Below are 18,627 nucleotides of genomic sequence, written 5' to 3' on the forward strand. Positions count from 1 at the left end.
TCATCATCATCTATTCATACATCCATCTTCTCAATTTATCGAGTAATATCAAAATAGGTTGAGTAGTATGCATAATTTTTAAAAATAATATATTATAAACCAAATTTTATTAATATCTGCTCAATTTTTCCCTTTTTGTCATTTCTGCAGAAATGAGTGTGGTTGTCTTTAGATCTCAAATGGAGAAATATTTTCTTGAATTTTCTTTCTGTTCGAACACAACACGGCTAGCTTCCTAGTCCTATTCATGTAGTTTCTATTTTTTTCTCTTTTTATTTGAAGAGTATAAATATAGACTCATTTGATAAAGTAGAAATGTTACATAAGTCGAACCTCCCCAGCTAAGGCATGACTTTCCATCTGTAAAACTATATCCCATGAATACTAACAGAGAAAACAAAAACCATGTATTTTATAAACAATCATGAAGATAGAAAAGATCTTCACATAACAGGAAGAAAATGCTGATTTAAAAATAAACCTCAGTGCTTACTGTAACTCAGTCTCTCACCTTCCTCCTCCAGCCTTTGTTTTTATTACAATAAACAAATTAAATTTTTAGTTATAAGGAATGGAGTGAATAGATCCTGTGCAGCTGTACAGAAGTCTAGGGGAGGTGCTGGTCCAATAAATACTGTATTTCAAATACTACATTAATTAAAACAAAACAGAACACAACACAACAACTTCACATGAGACATAAAGTAATATTTGAAAAATAGATATCTTATGATATGTCTGAAGGTGTCTTCTGAAAATTCATATGTTGAAATCCCAATGCTCAATGTGATGATTTAGGAGGTGGGGCCTTTGGATAGTGATTAAGTCATGAGCTCTCATAAATGGGATTAGTGCTTTTATAAAAAGAGATGCTATAGAGCTCCCTAACCCCTTCCACCACCTAAGGACTCTGTGAAAAAGGCAGTCTATGAACCAGGAAATGGGCCCTCACCAGCCAATACAGTGAAGCTGCTGGCACCATGATCTTGGACCTTGCAGCCTCCAGAACTATGAGAAATACATTTCTGCTGTTTTTAAACTAGCAAGTCTGTGGTATTTTGTTATAGCAACCCAAACGGACTAAAGATGGTATCCTTTAAAAAATTAGATGCAAGCGATATGTATAATAATATCCTGGTGAAAGCTATTAGCTGATTCTCTCTCTCTCTCTCTCTCTCTTTCTCTCTTTCTCTCTCTCTCTGTATTTTACTGATTTTGTGTTTGAATTTTCTCCTAGATTTGACTGCTAGTCAGAGAGTCCTGAGAAATAATTTCTCTGACCTGTAGGCCGGATCACTTCTCAATTAATAATTCTAACCCTTAGGGTTCTCACTAGCTATGTTATTCATGAATTTTCTGCCATCAGCTTGGTATTCTGGAAGGAATCATATAGTTTGATGGATAATTTTTATAGTAGCTGCAATGTTTGCAAATAGCAAATGACTTTTTTTAGAGTGTTGGTATGTAACACCTGCTTGTGGTACAGAACTTGTTTGCTAGAAGGGCCCAGGTATTACTTCAATAACAGATTTCTCTTTGACATTTTAAAATTAATGTTTGCCTAAAAAGCTGCTTTGATTTTGTCTCTACCTCTCTTGCCTGTAGGATTAATCACTATCCTATCTTAGACTGGCTGTCCTGAAGACTTGAGAATTTTTTTGGAGTTTATTATATATATGGTTATTTGAAGTATGCTGTGTTCTCTTGTTTCTTAAAATATAAGCCAAATTTGGAACTATTTAAAAATATTTTTTTCCTTTTTCCTTTTCCCATTGTTCATGTTAGTAATTTTAGCATCTACTATAGGATCCCACACCTTAATTAGTTCTCAGCCAGCCAGATGTTCATGGACTTTTAAGGAATTTATGTATAAATTTAAGTGGGTCAAGAACTCCATTATAGTGTGTGTCTTCATGGGCATTTTTCTGAAAGTTTTCATAGCTTTTATTAAATTATTAAAAGTTGTATGGCCCAAATAATGTTAAGCCCCTGTGGTTTGAATATTTAGGAGGCATATCAATGCCATATACATATTGCCGATATAAACACACGTTGCATAAAGGAATTGCTGTAAAAATGTCAGCATTATTTTACAACTGTGGAAATCTCAAATATCCACTAGGGGGCATAAAAACCTAAATGAAAGTTTGAAAACAAACCAGGATCTTTTTTGGTTTTCACAGTGAAGTATTTCCAGTAAATTACCTGTACTGATTTCTTATCTTTGCCTATATACATTCAATATTTAGGATATAGTTTGGACACCTTATTCCTCTGGAAATAGTTGAACAGGACAAAACCTCACCAATATTGTATTAAATTATCTATTTTCACGATGTTTAAAAATGATGCAAAATAAGTCTGAGAGCATTTTCTATTTCTTTTAGAAAGATAAGTGAATTTCTGTAATGTGAAATATCACTAAAGCAGGATTTAAAACAATAAGCCTTTCAACCAAGACCCTTAGTATGAAAATTAGGGGAAATTAAAAAATTGGGTTGGCATGTAGAAATGGGGGCAATTGAGGAAAAGACTAAGATGCTTTTAGCACATTTACTAAAATTAATACTCAAAACGTAACATTAGATTTCAGCAGGTCTTACTACGTTCCTCTAGCTTGTGCCTTTTTTCAAAAACAATTCTTTTCTATTTTTTCTCTTGCTTTTTATTCTATGATCAAATGAGGCTTTAAAGATTACAAATGAAACATGATTATAACCTAACATCCTAATAAAATGTGTTTTACCTAAACTAATACTATCAGTAAGTCCTTAGAGTCTCTTTCTAAAGAATGTTTTGAAAGTATACTTTTCAGAGCCTACGTTTGTAACACTTATTTTATTCTTTATTTTTAAAAAGTTATGAAAACATATGTACAATTGATTATTGTGAGGCACACATTAAAAGAAAATAAAAAACACTGGTGGCTGTCTGTCTCAGCTGTGGGACCACCGGAAATATTTTCTCTTGCTTTGGGTTCCTAGTCTTTGTTGCCTGGAGCTATCCTTTCACCCTCACAAATCTTAGAGTCTAATCATGTCATTCGCCAGGCATAAAAGCCTGCATTGTCTCTCCATCACCTGCAGGAAAAAGCTCCAGCTTTGCAGTATGACATACATGGCTTTCCAGGACTTTACCATCCCATCCTCCACTGCTCACCCCACACTCTATGTTCAAATTGGAACAAACAATTTTCTATTACTGGAATATACTGCGTCCTTCCATTCCTCTATGCCTTTGTATATGCTTTTCTTAATAGAATATCCCCTGTTGCACAAATCCTTTGGGTGAACTCCTAATTTACATTGGTAAAGCTCAAGCATCAGTGCTTATCTGAAGAACTTCTTGACAATTTTATCTCTGTCTAATAAAAGTAATATTCTCCCTCTTAATGCCTCTGATGCTGATTGCAACTAATAGAGTTCAATTAGTTCTTTACGGGTCTATTTTCTCCCATTGAACACGAGGTCCAGGAGGTCAAGGATAATGTCATTGTTATAAACCTAAGTCTAGCACAGACCTTGTCCAGTGCTGAGCAAATAGTTGGAACTCAATAAATGTTTATTGCTTAAATAAATCCTCCAGGGAGAGGTCTGGTGGTAAACAAATATGGGAGGGAGTGAAGGGGAATACACACTACTGCTCTGTTTCTTCAGACCCAGTACCATATTATCTCCTTGTTTGCCTAGATTCCTCTTCTAATATTTAGATAAAAGGCCCAGAATAACCTAGTTTTACAGTTAATTAATTTTACTTTTTTTTTTTTACCCAGAGAAATCATTTTTAACCTACATGATTTAAAATGAAGAGAGAAGTCAAGAGGCTTGACACTTTTCCAGTTTCTACCTGCTCTGCATTGTCATACGCTTAACCAACCTGTGTCCGGCCAGAATTTCAAAATATAAATCCCCCCAAATATGACAGATTGGGAGATCCTGAAATGCCAAACAATTCGAGTGACTATGACTCCTGGTTCTCTGATCTCACATGTCATCTTGGGAGATAATGGTCTTCCAGACCTCTCGGATTTTCTCACAGATGCTGCTAATCTGAGATAGTGAGAGCTAGCAGTTCTCTGAAAGTTTCACTGTTTGGTATTCATTTATCTTAACAAGGTCCTCTCTGGTTATGCCCTGAGAGTATATTGGAGGAGGTACGCTAGTCTTCCACCAGAAGAAATCCATCAAGCAAACCAAGGTCTCAGCCAATGCATGGTCATTCTGGCTTTGGGCTAATGGCACCAGCTGGGTAAGATGTGTGTTTTGGTTTTGTGTCCCAAGGAGTTTCATCAACACTGTCAGCTGCTCTCACACTGGGACCTTTCTTCAGTTACCTGCTGCCGTTGCTTCTATCTCTCCCTGTCCTTTGAAAGGTAGCTCTGTTGGAGTAAGCTCCCCACTGTGCATGGTTCCAAGTCACTGCTGCACTGTCAGCTGTCATCCAAAGAGCCAGATCTCAATGCTATTTTGACAGATCTATTCATAATTTGGTTTTCTCATAACTAGCCACCTATCCTACTTGCTGACACTACCAAAATTATTCATTGTTTGCAATCGACTCAAAGACTCCTAGGTGCCTTTGCCATAAATGTAAGAGGAGTTGGTCCCCAGGGTTGTGCCTACAGAGCCAGTCTTAGAGGAGAATTCAGTTAGGCAGCGTAAAAGCATGGAGTGGAGATGTTTATTGTTAAAGTTTTTTTTTTTTTCCACCTAAGTTTACACAGTCTGAAACCTATGAGCTATTATAAGCCTCATGGACCCTTTAAGATATCTTTAAGAATTTACCTATTTTATTTTGGGCTGTACTTTTAAAATTACTTATAGATTACCCAGTAATGACTTAACATATCTCTTGTTTCTAATTCTTCCCAGAGAGGCCTGATAATTTTGCTACTATTATCTACTTCTTAAGTTTTACAGAAAAGAATTTCAAAAAACTCTACTTTACTAGAGATAAGACTTGACTCTCAAATGGGGCAGGAAATTAGGCTCTGTTTTGGCAGCAGTGGGATCTGATTGAGCTGGTGGTACTGCAAATACAAGCTGTGTCCCTCCTGCAGAGCTGGAGTCTTGGAAATCCAAGGTCAAGATGCTAACATATGTGGTATCTGGTGAGGGCCTACTTCTTAGTTGATAGATGGCTGTCTTATTGTGTCCTCACATGGCAGCAGAGGGAAGGCAGCTCTCTGGGGCACTAATTTCGTTCATGAGGACTCTACCTTCATGATCTCATCGCCTTCCATTGGCCCCACCTCCAAACATCACATTAAGTGTTAGGATTTAATGTATACATTTTGGGTTGGGGGAAACAAACATGTGGTTTATAGCATGATCTAATGGCAATCCCATGAATGAACTGGCACCTCTCGATCAGCTGACCACCACAAGCATGGCCTGGGCTCCTCCTCGTTCTGAGGTGGAGGGAAGGATCTGGTTTGGAACTCACATCACAGAGCAGTTTCTCACAAGCCATATAGCCAAGTTGTGCACTACCATGTTCCATCCTCATCTACGCATTGCTCAGTGCCATCACTGACCAGGGGCTGCTTTCCTGCTAAAAATTCCAAAATTCTTTAAGCATAAATAATTTAATATAATTGTTTCATGTAAAGAGTCACAGTTGTTTAAATATAACAGGAAGGGAGATTAGAGAAGCTCTGAGTTAACCTCCCAAAGACAGCCAGGCATTTCCGCTAAAATTCTAGTCTTCAATTTAACTTAGTAAGTTTCTATATCCTTAAACAAACTTTGTTTCTGATAGAATCCAAGGGTCTATATTTACATTAGAGATGCTTTTGGAGAACGATTCTATTCCAATCAATGTAAAACAAAGTTATTTCCTAAAACCAAATGAGGATAATATATGCATTTTGTGTTTAGATTCATTTACTTCTTCTCAGGAGATTAAAACATTGATTGAATGGTCACCCTTTCTATTAACTATGTAAATTAGGGTACATCCTGAATAAATACAAATGAAGAGGGCCTTAAATAAATGCATGTCTTTGTAATTTTAACTGATCATGTTTGTGTATGAAAACATTCCTGTGGTGCATTTTCATTATATCTAGTTAAAACAACAACAATACAAAGCAAAACAATAAAAATAAAACAAAAAAGTTCATCCGCTTAAAAGTAAACCGACTAAAAATAATCTTTTATAAAAGAAAACTATTTTCCTGAAGTTTCATTTTAAAGAAAGGTAAACAAATTATGTGAAAACAAGTTGAAACTAAAAATAATTTTTTTACAAATATTCAAGAATATATCTCACATTCCAAGCACGTTAAATGCATAACTTGTTACGTTTCTTTGTACGTTCCAATCTACACTGAATTTTCCTGGCAATGAGATTAGGTTATAGGCACAATACCTTACTTTTAAGATAGTATTGCTTGTAGTCAGAGTCTAAGCAGGAAAACAGAAACCACCTAAGTATTTACCACAGAATGGACTTAATGAAGGGAATGCGGGGGCGTTGGGCGAGGGCAGACAATGGAGTTGCTGAGACCTGAACACAAGACAAAACTGGAGATCACCCAGGAGGTAGTGGCCAGAAGCCACTACCACAGTGAGGCTAGAGGGGAAAAGAAGGGGAGAGTTGGTTGAGAACAAGGGAAGAGTCCTTGATGGAAGCCGGATGTTTACCCAGCCTCTACAGAAAAAACAGAGGGTCAGCTACTGCCTTGGAAGATGCAAAGAAGAGAGACAAATACTCTGACTTCTCCCCCATCTCCTTCCAATCTCCTACCACTGCTCTCATTGGCCAGACTGGCAGAAAATCAGATGACACGCCAACCTAGAAAATATAGCCCACATGGTAGCTAGTAAGAGGCATAACCAAACTGGAACGCAGGGCTTATTCCCCCAGAGCTGTACTCTGCCCACGTCACCATGGCTCACTGCTAAGGTCCATTCTGGTTCCAAGATGTTATGATCCAGACACGGAGCTGTTATTCTGTTGATTGAGTCCAGTCCTCCCCGTAAAAGCAGGAAATGCATTTGACCAGAATTAGAATCCTGGTAGTGAGACTGATAGGATCTCTTTGGGTAGCAGCACCACGTGTCATGTCTTTCTGTTTTCTGAGACATCACATGCCATCAGCTTTCCTACCTTAAGGATAAAAAAAAAGTTGGATTTTCTTCTAAGGACAGGGTCCAGGTTTTTCAATTTTTGCCAAAGATGTTTATTACAATCCATTGTAAATTGAGAATAAGCGAAAGAACCAAAATATCTGTTTTGACAGAGCGAAGAAAAAAATGCCAAACACGAAGCAACATTATATAGATGTCTAATTAGATCTGATGATTGTAAAATGTTCTACTTGTATGAAATGGGCACAGTGTGTAATAAAAGCTTGCCCATGGGGGCTTCTAAGCCCTATGGTAACTAAGTGCTGGCAACAATCTCCTAATTAGAATGAATCATTTCAGAGTTGTATCCTTCAACAGGTCATTGAGAATGCCATTAGTAATAAATCAAAGCATATTTTAAAGGCAGGTGAATATATGTAAAATCAAGTTGCTTTTAAAAATGAATACAGTTCCACAATTGGTTCAATGGCTCTTGAACCTTTTAGTTGATGGGGTTTTTGCTTTTGTTGTTGTTGTGGTTTATTATAGTAATAAAAGCTTATAGCTAAACATGTCAAAGCTTGGATGTTAGTTATAAATTTAAATGAAGAAAAAATGGTCATATGTTTAAAGGAAATATAAGATTGTGAATGAGGGTTTGGACAATAAAATGAAAATACACTATGTGTGCTTTAAATTAAAAAAAACAAAAACAAAACTTAGTGGTTCAATAATAGACGTCTTTATCATGAATAGAATAATAGTCTTTTAAAATTTTTTGACAACTTGATGTTTCTACCGCTAATGAAGTTTTATGAGGTTTATGATAATAATTTATTTATAGTTGTAAGGTAAAGACAATGCCTTAACCTTTGAAGAGCAGTCACTATGTGATCAAAGATGATTGATTTTCATTATGAGAAAATGAGGCTTAAACTTGAAATAGCAAGAGTAACATTCCTTGAAATATTCTTTGAAACATTTGCTCATGGTTTTATATACACAAATAAAATTGTCTGCTTAGATAAAAACACTCGAAGTAGCACACTTCCACAAATAAGAAAAGAAAAATAAGTTAAAGTAAATAATAAAGCTAAAAGCAAATATTCTTTTTAAATATATTTTCCTTCTTTTCTCTCTTGTTTTCTTTCTTCCTCAAGAGTTTATCTAGTCTACGGCCATGACACTCTGAACAAGCCCAATGTCTAATCTTGGAAGCTAAGCAGAGTAGGACCTGGTTAGTACTTGGATGGGAGACCACCTAGGAAGACCAAGTGCTGTAGGCATAAAAGATAAAAAAATAAGGGATCGTAAATTGGCAAGTCCTTGCAATCTGTGAGGTCAACAAAAAATTGCCTTGCTTTAAAAAAAAAGAGTTTATCTAGTTCCTATAATAAGTGGGGTACTTTAATACTGATAATACGATTAATACTTGATTCTTTTTTCTCCTTCAAAGATCTTCCAGTTAAAGAAAGAAGTTGGAGTAATAAAAAAATAATTAAACTCTTACATTTTCTCAGAATTCTAAATATTTATATATATATTTTCTCCAACCTCCAAGATGTTGTATTGTTTGCATTCATGATTTATCTGACCTAACTTCTATTGGAAACAATTGTTACTTATGTGTTTACATTTCCTCTATTCCTCTAACTGTTTTTGTAGTGCAGAAACAGCCCTAGATAATCCATTAATAAATGAGGGTGACTCTAAACCAAAGGAAAAATCTCCCAACAACTTATTATTCTCTTCAAGCCTAAGTGAATAGCTTTTGCTCATTTTCAATTGTTTCTGAATTATTTTTTAAAAGAGAGGTAAATAATGTCATTAGGTTCCTAATATACTTATTTAGAGTACTCTTTTGTAAAGGAGAAATAGTAAATATTTTAGGTTTTGCAGGACATATGGTTTCTGTTACAGCTATTTAACTGTTTTTGTAGTGCAGGAACAGCCCTAGATAATCCATTAATAAATGAGGGTGACTGTAATCCAATCAAAATGTCAGTGTCTATAAATAAATAGAAATTTTATTTATGGATGCTGAAATCTGGATTTCATATAATTTAATGTGTCAATAAATATTCTTCTTTCGATTGTTTTTTAACCATTTAAACATGTAAATACTCTCTAAAGATCGCAACCAGTACACACACAGGAAATGGGCCATATTTAATCAGCAGGTTGTATCTGGCCAGTCCCTGATTTAGAATGACCTTTCTTGGTGTAATCAACTCACTTTGGAAAGGTAAGTGTTTTTTTGTAGAAGAGTTTGAAATCATTCACCAAATCATTACCTTAATACTGTTAAACATATATTTTTTTCAAACATTTTATAATTCTTGACTTTAGGAAATGTACCTTCTGGGGGAAGAGGGTAGACGAGCCTCTGTGTCCCAGCTCATCTACTCCTTTCCCACTACTGCCCTCTTCATCATTACAGGACGCCTGGTGTCATGGGCCATATAGTAGATGAAAGGGAGAACGAGCTGATTGCCATGGTTCTGTCTACTATTTACGCAGCATTGGTACAAGGGGGTCAAAAGAGGACATATTACATTCCAAACACTGTGCTAAATGTGGGAAGGCAGAGATTAAAAGCAGCAGTCCTTGCTCTTAGTGACTTCTAGCAGGGAGAGAGGCGACACAGAAAATAATAGTTAAGTGTAATAACTACTATAATAGAAATGATAGTGAGGTTCCTTGGGAGTCGAATGTATTTGGGAAACACTTTCATAGGAGGCAAGATTTGAACTGAATCTGGAGTAAAAAAGAGTTAGCCAAGCATTTAAGAGAGGGAGCGTGTGAAGGGGCTTCCAGGCAACTCCAAAGAGTTATGAGTAGGTGGAGTGAATCTCTCTGATGACTCTGAGACGACTGCCTGACAACTTCATGTCTCTCATGCTCTTTGAATTACTAAATTCCACAATTAAAGATTTATCTACCTAAGAATTCTTGTCTTTGCTGAAATCCAACCAGTAACACATTATGCTTTTGAACTCGTGTGTACTTTTTTGGGATTGAATTTATATATCAAATTGTTCCTTGAAGGCAGGTTTTAATGGGGAAAGGTTGGAGAGGAGTCACATGCAAAGGGAAAAGAGCCCAGAAATGAAGCCTATAGAACTAAAATTCAAACTCGAACTGTTGCAAATTTTTACCCAGGGCTGGTTGTGCCTAGAAAAAGCTTTTCACGTGAACTGACTTTTAAAAGGGTGTTTGTTTGTCGAGTAGGAGTGAGCTGGAGCCAACCATTATGCCTTAGAGACCCTGTATTGATCTTTGCAGTCAAACCACTAAATAGAACTTGACTGTTACACAATGGAGGATTAATCCTTCTTCCGCATAAGCCTGCAGTGGGCACGTCAATATGCGTTTATGAAACCTCCCTCTGTGCAGAGAAGAGAGCAGAGAACCGAATAAACAAATTAATGTAAAGTCAAAAGGGGAATGTGGCATATGTATATTTAAAATTAAATTCTATTAAATGAAATCAGAAAAAAAGCAAGTTTTTTATGTAACTTTCTAACTTTATTCATGTTTTTGGATTTACTGTTTATACATAGTGTGGTGCTAATTATTTTATATTGTAGAAGAAATAAAATGTGAAAAACATGTTTTGTTTTGTTTTATTTGCCTTAGTGAGCCTTTCTTGTTGAAACATTCTAACAGATTATAGAAGATTTAAAATAAGAGCGAATCTAGGTAATTATGAGCTTCTGTTAGGATACAGATGTGATAATTTTGAGTGGAATTTTGTTTAGGCTTACTAAGTGAGCAGAAAAATAAGAATATTCTCAGCAAATTGTCTGAGTGGACTCAAAGAAATTTCACATTAAAACATGAAATAGTTGTTTTTGTTTTTTTTTTTTTTTTAACTAGACTAAGTATGGATACAAGTTTAACTCCCTAACAATTAATTAATGATAAAAGTCAAATGAGTCTACAACTGGTTTTCAGGAAAGACTGCAAGTAGAGAACTTATATAGAAAGCTATGTGTTGGATTTAATATAAAGTCAGATAATATTTTGGCTTCTATGAAGAGTTGTCACTATGTACCTGCTGAAATAGGACACCATGTAATGAAAGGGTATGTGAAGCCGGGTTGGTATGTGTTAATATTAAGCTCTGTGATCTTACTCATGATATATGTGTAATATGCTGTTTTAACTTCCCCTCAATTTTCCTACTCAAAAAAAAAAAAAAAATCCTGCAGTAACTAATTCCGAGTCCTAACATAGTTAAGTGACTTTGAGAATAATTTTAGTGAGTTCGTTTTAGCTGTTTTTGTGCCTTTGCACACAGAACATCTACCCTTCATATGGTAATGTCTTTTGAGAGCAGGAGCATCTGGCTGTCATGGAGTAACAGTTTCAGGTAAGAAGGGCAGCCAGCAGTTAAGGGTTATTAACTGAAAACAAGAAGGTGAGTGTAGCAATATTTTCTATTCTTTTATAAATTGTATATGTAAAGTCCAAGTAGTTTTAGAGGAGCAAAACAAACTTTGGACATTTTCTTACCTTATCTGATTACACAACTATCATTTTACTTTTTTTTTTTTTTAAACTAATCTTAACATCTGTAAAAGAAAAAAACAAATTTTGGGACAACAGAGACAATCTTATTTTAAACACCCTGCCAGATCTCTGCCATATGTAAGCAGAGATGTGAGTCATCCACAATAAATACAAGCAAAGAGCCTCCTTAATCAGTCAAGTTTGATCAGTAATGTCAATACTCTATCTCTAATGCCCCAGAAGGTGAATACCATGGAAAGCCAGAGAAATGAGTGAGAAATATATCTGGTATATTTGGTCTGCACTATCTATATGCTCTAAGTTCTTGATTCAAAATCATTGATTTCTGGTGTTCCAGTATGTCTTTATCTTAAGAGTTATTTAATATTTCCAAAGAGTTTTTTTTGTGATTTAATTTACACTTAATTCTCTTGGAAAGTATGTGTGTGTGTGTGTAATATACATATATGTGTATATATATTCACATGCATATATATGTGTGTATATGTATGTATACATACATATACATATATACATATATACACATATATATATGTAGTATTCTACTCTCTAATAGAAAAATGGGTACATGTTATAAAGTCAAAACAAAACAAGAAAAATGTTTCAATTTTCAAAGGCTAGGACTGGCTCCAGAAATTAGATTTTTCTATATTTATGTTTTATTTTTTTATGCCATAGTACCCTCCTCCGTGAAATGCCATAAATATTAAACATGAGCAAACAGAATAATAAAGAAGTAATAGACAAAATGTACCTGAATATTGCCAAATTCTTATGATTCAAATTAATATACAATTCTGAGAACAGAAGTTCAAAGAGCAGAAATAAAAAGTGGTAAACTACATCAACATGATTAGTTGTTTCTATGGATAGTTATTTGCAAGCACAATGCTGGCTCATCCTGGATTGTAGTACAAACAAATCTATGAATTATAGCTGAACACTTTTTATATGTTAATTATATTGTGTTCTATAACCAACAGATATTTTTACTTATATAATTACATTAAAAAGTAATTTATTTTCTTTGTCAGAACTTCCTTATCATGTAAAGGAAGCTTTAACTGACCAACTTTACATAGTAAATTAAAATTTTCAATGATTGAACACATCAGTACCATTTTCAGTGAAAGAATGTAGAAAGGAAATGACTTTTTTTTGGAAGAAAACAAGTGAGCTTGTTTAGAGAAACTGAAGCATTGTAGCTCTTAGAATTATATATCAAATGTTTTTCTAGTATTAATCGAATATCAGCATTAGAGATTAAATAATAATCGATGTGCTCAAGGAAGTACTGTAAATAATGTAATACCCCTCAGATATGAGCAAAACCTTTTTATTTTATTTTATAACTCTCCTGGAATAAGCTATTGCACAGAGGAGATATAAAACCAATATTATTGCTGGGATTTTTAATGTTTATATCTGAATTTGCTTCTGATTTTCCAGAAAAACTAAACCAAACCAAAACAGAATAGTATGTCACCACAATCCAGACCTTCTGAAGTCATTACCCTCACATTTAAGACTGTGCAATTCACATAGGTAATAACATTGCAAAAAAACCCTCCCAATGACAATGGGGTCTGTAAATCCAGTTTGCACTGTAGTTTGTTTCAGAAAAAAAATTTAAATTCATGCAACTGAATTTCATATTAGCAAGAGATGACAGGATCATTTGAATGAATGGGGGTCTTATGTGGAGGCACTTATCACTATCCATGTCCATCTCTGATGGCATGTTTGCCCAGATTTCTGACCCGAATGAATTTTGCTAAATAAAAGGAAAAAGCCGACTATTACTGATTATTAAATACTAGTGCATTATGCCCCCTTGTTACTGTTTCATACTTGATGGCATTTTATTTGAGACAACACGACTGTAAATTATTTCATTTTAATCTTGGCAAGACATGGATCCAGAACACCTGTGCTCAAGTTCAGCTCTGTCTCCTATCAGCTTTGTGACATTGAGTAAATAACCTCTCAGACTATTTCCTTATCTTTAAAATGTGAGGATGAGCATATTCGCTCTTCCCACTTTTCACTTTGTGATGGAGATTTCTATTTCAAACTATCTTGCCAGGTGGACTCTTTGCCATTGGAGATGAGTTAGTTAGTTCATAGAGGCCAAATAGATTCCATAGGATCTTCCTTTATAAAGGGCTGAGTTCCAGTGATGCTGGAGAACTTTAGACTACTTTGGCTAAACAATAGATAATATTTATTGGGCACTGTGCTAAGAACCTTATGAGGAAAAACACCTTTGTCATAAGTTCATAACCCCACAGTGAGGCACCATTACTACGCTGTTTTACAGATAAGGGAATGAAGCCTTAGAGGGGTTATGTGCCTGCAAAGACAATCACAGGAGAGGCAAGAAGGGCTAAGTGAGCCTAGCCTCACATGTAGTCATTTGGCCCTAGTTACAAATTATATTATACAGACATATATGCATGATTATTAAATCTGAACTCTGGCATTCTGGACATTGCAGATGAAATAAAAGAAGCAAACTGGGCTAGATCGTGTCCTGAATTTGTTTGGGAAATTTAGGTTCAGCCATCACTTCTGGGACCTGTAGCTAGTTTCTGAATTTCCATTTTAAGATGACTATTTCTTTTAGTTTTCTTTTGTTTTAAAATCAAATGAAATTTATTTTTTTTAGGTAGAATTGTTTTGTGCTTTTCATTATGGACTTCTGTTGCCCTCCTTATTTAATATTCTTTTGTTCATTTATATTCTTCCTAGACTACCAAGCTAAGTTAAAAAATATATCAGAAATCCAAAATTCAAAGGAAAACCACAAAACTGAAGGTTTAAAAATTCAATAGGCTCTACAGATACAAGTACATATTAAACTTACCATATCAAAAAGAAATAGCTTTCTTATCTCAGTCCTTTTAGGGTCCATGCTGACAAAGAGTAGAGCAAGAAGCATCAACTGAGCCTGATCACATCAACTTTAAATCTTTTACATTGAAAGGAAGTGCTTGAGACATCAACTATTGTGCACAGAATACTCAGTCTTGTTAATTTTAGAGTCTTTGTTACACAATAAACTCTTTTACTGTCCACTTAACTTGTATATTTGATTTGTTCATTTATCGAGTTGCCTGATTATAACCTTACACTTAAATAAAATAAATTATGATCCTTACTATGAATATAGACTTTGATGAATCCTCATATTCAAATGAACCAAAATAAAAAATAAACTTACTCCTACAAATCTGTTACAAACTGCTTTTGCCCAGAAACCAGTCTCAAGGAATACAATCAGGATATTCTCTGAAGTAAAAATATTAACAGAATTTGCATAAAACACAAAAACCATTTAAAGTGTTTTACTTATTTCTGAAGAAATACAAAGAATTCATGTCAAATCCTTCTTACGTGCTCTAACTTAGGCGACCCTATTGGGTTCCTTTTCTTGGCATGATCCTCTCCATTTTCCATCTGGCTCTTGCTGTATTCATAAGAGAGCATGATTTTCTTTCAATATGGGCCTTTGGTACTTATATTAAGTCTGGAAAATTACATCTTCGTAGCTAATAGACATTGAATTGTTTTAGGCGTCCTAGTAAAGTGAATGCAAGTCATTCAAATACAATGTTGAATTCACTGCCTTGCATACCCTAAACTTCAGTTTTACTGAGTAAATAATAAACGCTATACAAAATATGGAACATAAACGTATATGGACACTATAATGGAACACTATACAAAATATGGAACATAAACGTATATGGACACTATAATGATGAAATTGGTTTCTTTGAATCTTTGATCAAGTGCTAAAATCAATATCTTTGGTGAGAAGATATGACATCTTTCAGACAACCGATGACTCTACTTTGCAATTTTTATTTAATCATTTATAAATTATACATAACATAAATGTATAAAAAATGTAATATGTAATCTACATTTTATATTTTTGTATCATATATATGAATAACCAAGGAAAAACTTTAGTATAAAATTTTCTAATTGAAGTGTAGTTTAAAGAAATATCTTCAGATAAATAGTGGCAGAAAAGTAAAAAAAAGTGAGAAACAGTGTAGACACAAAAAATGTGTACTCTAGCCTAGTGTGTAAGAACATAATAGAGCTAACTGACTAATGTAAATTAAAAAAATCAGACGGAATGGGGAAAAGAATGTAATACCTCTAGTTTTATAAAAGAGATACAGATATTATCATGACTGTATTTCTGGCTTTAGTGAGTTTATTGAGAATGAATTGGGTAAGAATGCACACTCTGCCAACCCTGGCTAAAAATTCTAATGCTGCTATTTACCAGCTGTGTGAGTTACATAACCTTTATGAGACTAAGTATTCTCATCTGTTAAACAAACCAGAAAACTTCAGTTTGTTAATTTTCTTGATACAGCTGAAGTACCAATCTCTGAATGGCTCCTTAAGTGAAGGCAGTCCCCAGCGTGATGGTAAGTAAGAAAACTTGTTTTTGATATGGGTCTTAGAGCATATGTCCTCAGAATTGGGGTTTGTGTCAGGAGGAACTGTGGGAAAAAATACAAATTCCACCCAGACCCAAAGAACTTTGAAGATGGTTGACTTTGTTTATGATTGTCTCTCTTTTCAAGAGAGGCTGAAGAGTATGATGTCCTTCTGGCTAAAATATTTACAATTGCATTGTTGTATTATTTAACTTTTATTCAATTTTAATAGTGAAGTAGAGGAGAAAATATTGCTGCACTAAATTATTTGCTTCCTGCTCAGATTTGAATATTTAATAGCTCAGTCAATGGCAAAGCGATTATAAATGTCTGCAAATAAAAATAATTCCTTATTTCTTGTGTGTAAACATATGTATCTGCATCCTGCACCAGTTATAATAGAAGTTTGAAAAAGCACAGGGTATCTAAGGTAAATACACCTGATTTCCGTACCTTGTCCTCACAGGGTACAGAAATCAGGTGTATTTACCTTATTATAACATGACTCATTCTTGTAACTCTGGAGTTTGGATATACCCCCATCGGGTAAAAAGCAGAAGCACAGTACACAGGGCTGCTTCCTGGTTGTGTGACCTGTGCAGTTGCATAGCACCCCATGCTCACAAAGGCTCCCTGCTTGGTTTAATGCTCTGCTATTAAAATTCTTAATAATTTTATCATTGGTTTCGTGAAATCCTGTGGGATAATGGAGCATGTGTGTGAGCAGAGGAGATGCATGTAGTATGTGCATCAACTGCTCCTTGCTGCTCGGTTTGCATGTAGTACTCAACGTGGCCCTGAACACAGAGGCCACGTTGGTGAAATCACCATATGTGGAAGTTCAGCAAGACACCAAGCAAGTACACTATAGCATGTGACATCTATGCCTGAGAAAGCGGGGGTGCTGATAACCCTGAAAAACCATGTTTTCTTCTTGAACTAAAATTTGCTTCGAACGCAGAAAGAAGGAATGGCATTCTGAGAAACATGAGCAACCAAAGATCCTCTACCAAGTCCTTTCTTACTCTTGTTAATGTCCTCAATTAGCCAACCACTTAAGCTGAAATGATGACCTAGACGGAAAGAGAAAAGACAGGCAAATTTTCCTCTGAGTTCCTCTTTACTCATCAGCAAGCTGAAGGTAGACAGTGTTGATATAATGTTTGCATAATCATGAAGTGACATGAAAACAATTGAGTTAGTTTTGCGCAGTGTTTCCACCATTCTTATCAGACCAAAATACATATACATGTTCAAGTTACGAAATGTGAATCGTCTAATTTCAGTGATTCTGCATACAAGGTGAATACTCATATTTGCATTTAAAACTAATTTTGCACAATATAAAGATGAATGGTAAAATTCATGGTAATAATTTAAAGTTTTAAGTTTACTTAAAACCACATTAAGTAGCAAATTAAAAATATGGCGAATGAAGGGAAACTGAAAGAAATGATAAAGCTTTGTATTTTAATACATTTAATAGCACTTTTTTCTTGCTTTTTGAACATGGCTGAATTTTTATTTTGGACTGAGCCTTGGAAATTAGTAGTCTAGCTGGCATAGATAAGGTAACATAGTGCTTAAGTCCAAGGGCTCTGAAGATGCTGAGAGCTCCATTTGAATCACATTCTGTAACTTAGCCATGCTCTCTTTTAACTTTTCTAAGCCTGTTGTCTCATCATTTGGTTATTTAATCAACCTATATTTATTGAACTCACTGGGTATACAAGGAACACAAAAGACTCTCTCTACCTTTGTAGAACTTGACCGGTAGAGTGGAAGATAGAAATTAAACTGAAGAACAAAAGTAAATGGATAATTCCACATATGATAATTACTATAAAGAAACACTAGGATATTTTGAAATAGAAAGTTGAGGAGGCTGTTGATATTAACTTTGGGTGGCGAAATATTTAAGTTGAGGAATAGAAGATGAGTAGGAGATAACTGGGAAAAGGGTAGAAATCAAAATACCTTTCTCACAAAGCATATATGAAGATTATATGATTATATGATACCTATGAAAAACATTAGCACAGTCCTGGCAATAGTAAATAGTGAGTACGTGAGTAGCTACCATTATTAGAAGGCTGATATTAGGCAATCTATAAGGTGATTTATAGTCCTATCCTCACCATCCGTTTATGTTCAGCAATATGTGTGTAAATATTTTTCTGGAAAGTTTATTACCAACATAATCACTCATTTAACAGTATTTAGCCAACCTTTAATTATGTAATACAATTCTATTCTGTTAATTCTCCTCAGTTTAGCTCTTTCTTACACACACGTATCAGTTTCTCATGAATTTACTTTGGATGCCTATAGTACATGATCTAAATCTATGATTTCTGATTCAGTTTTGTTTTATTGTATTGTGATAGCATGCTTATTATGCCCCAGGGCATAATAGAATTTCAATTAAAGAAATCTCGTGAAGTTCTTTTCTTCCTGTCTTTAGTTTGCTTTTACTTGTCATTGATTTTAACAACTGTTATGAAAATGTACAAAAAGTGTCTTTCTTCTCTTCAAGTTGTCACTTTTCTCTTTCC

At 34.7% G+C, this 18,627-nt stretch overlaps 1 protein-coding gene and 1 pseudogene across 1 annotated transcript in view; one reads left to right on the top strand and one right to left on the bottom strand.

The window, feature by feature from the left end:
• Positions 1 to 18,627, bottom strand: part of KCND2 (potassium voltage-gated channel subfamily D member 2) — a 462,470-nt gene that overhangs the window by 24,342 nt on the left and 419,501 nt on the right. The gene's annotated exons all lie outside the window — the stretch shown is intronic.
• LOC112478799 lies at positions 8,244 to 8,359 on the top strand (annotated as a pseudogene).

The sequence above is a fragment of the Pteropus alecto genome, unplaced genomic scaffold (genome assembly GCF_000325575.1).
Source record: "Pteropus alecto unplaced genomic scaffold, ASM32557v1 scaffold22, whole genome shotgun sequence".
NCBI lineage: Eukaryota > Metazoa > Chordata > Mammalia > Chiroptera > Pteropodidae > Pteropus > Pteropus alecto.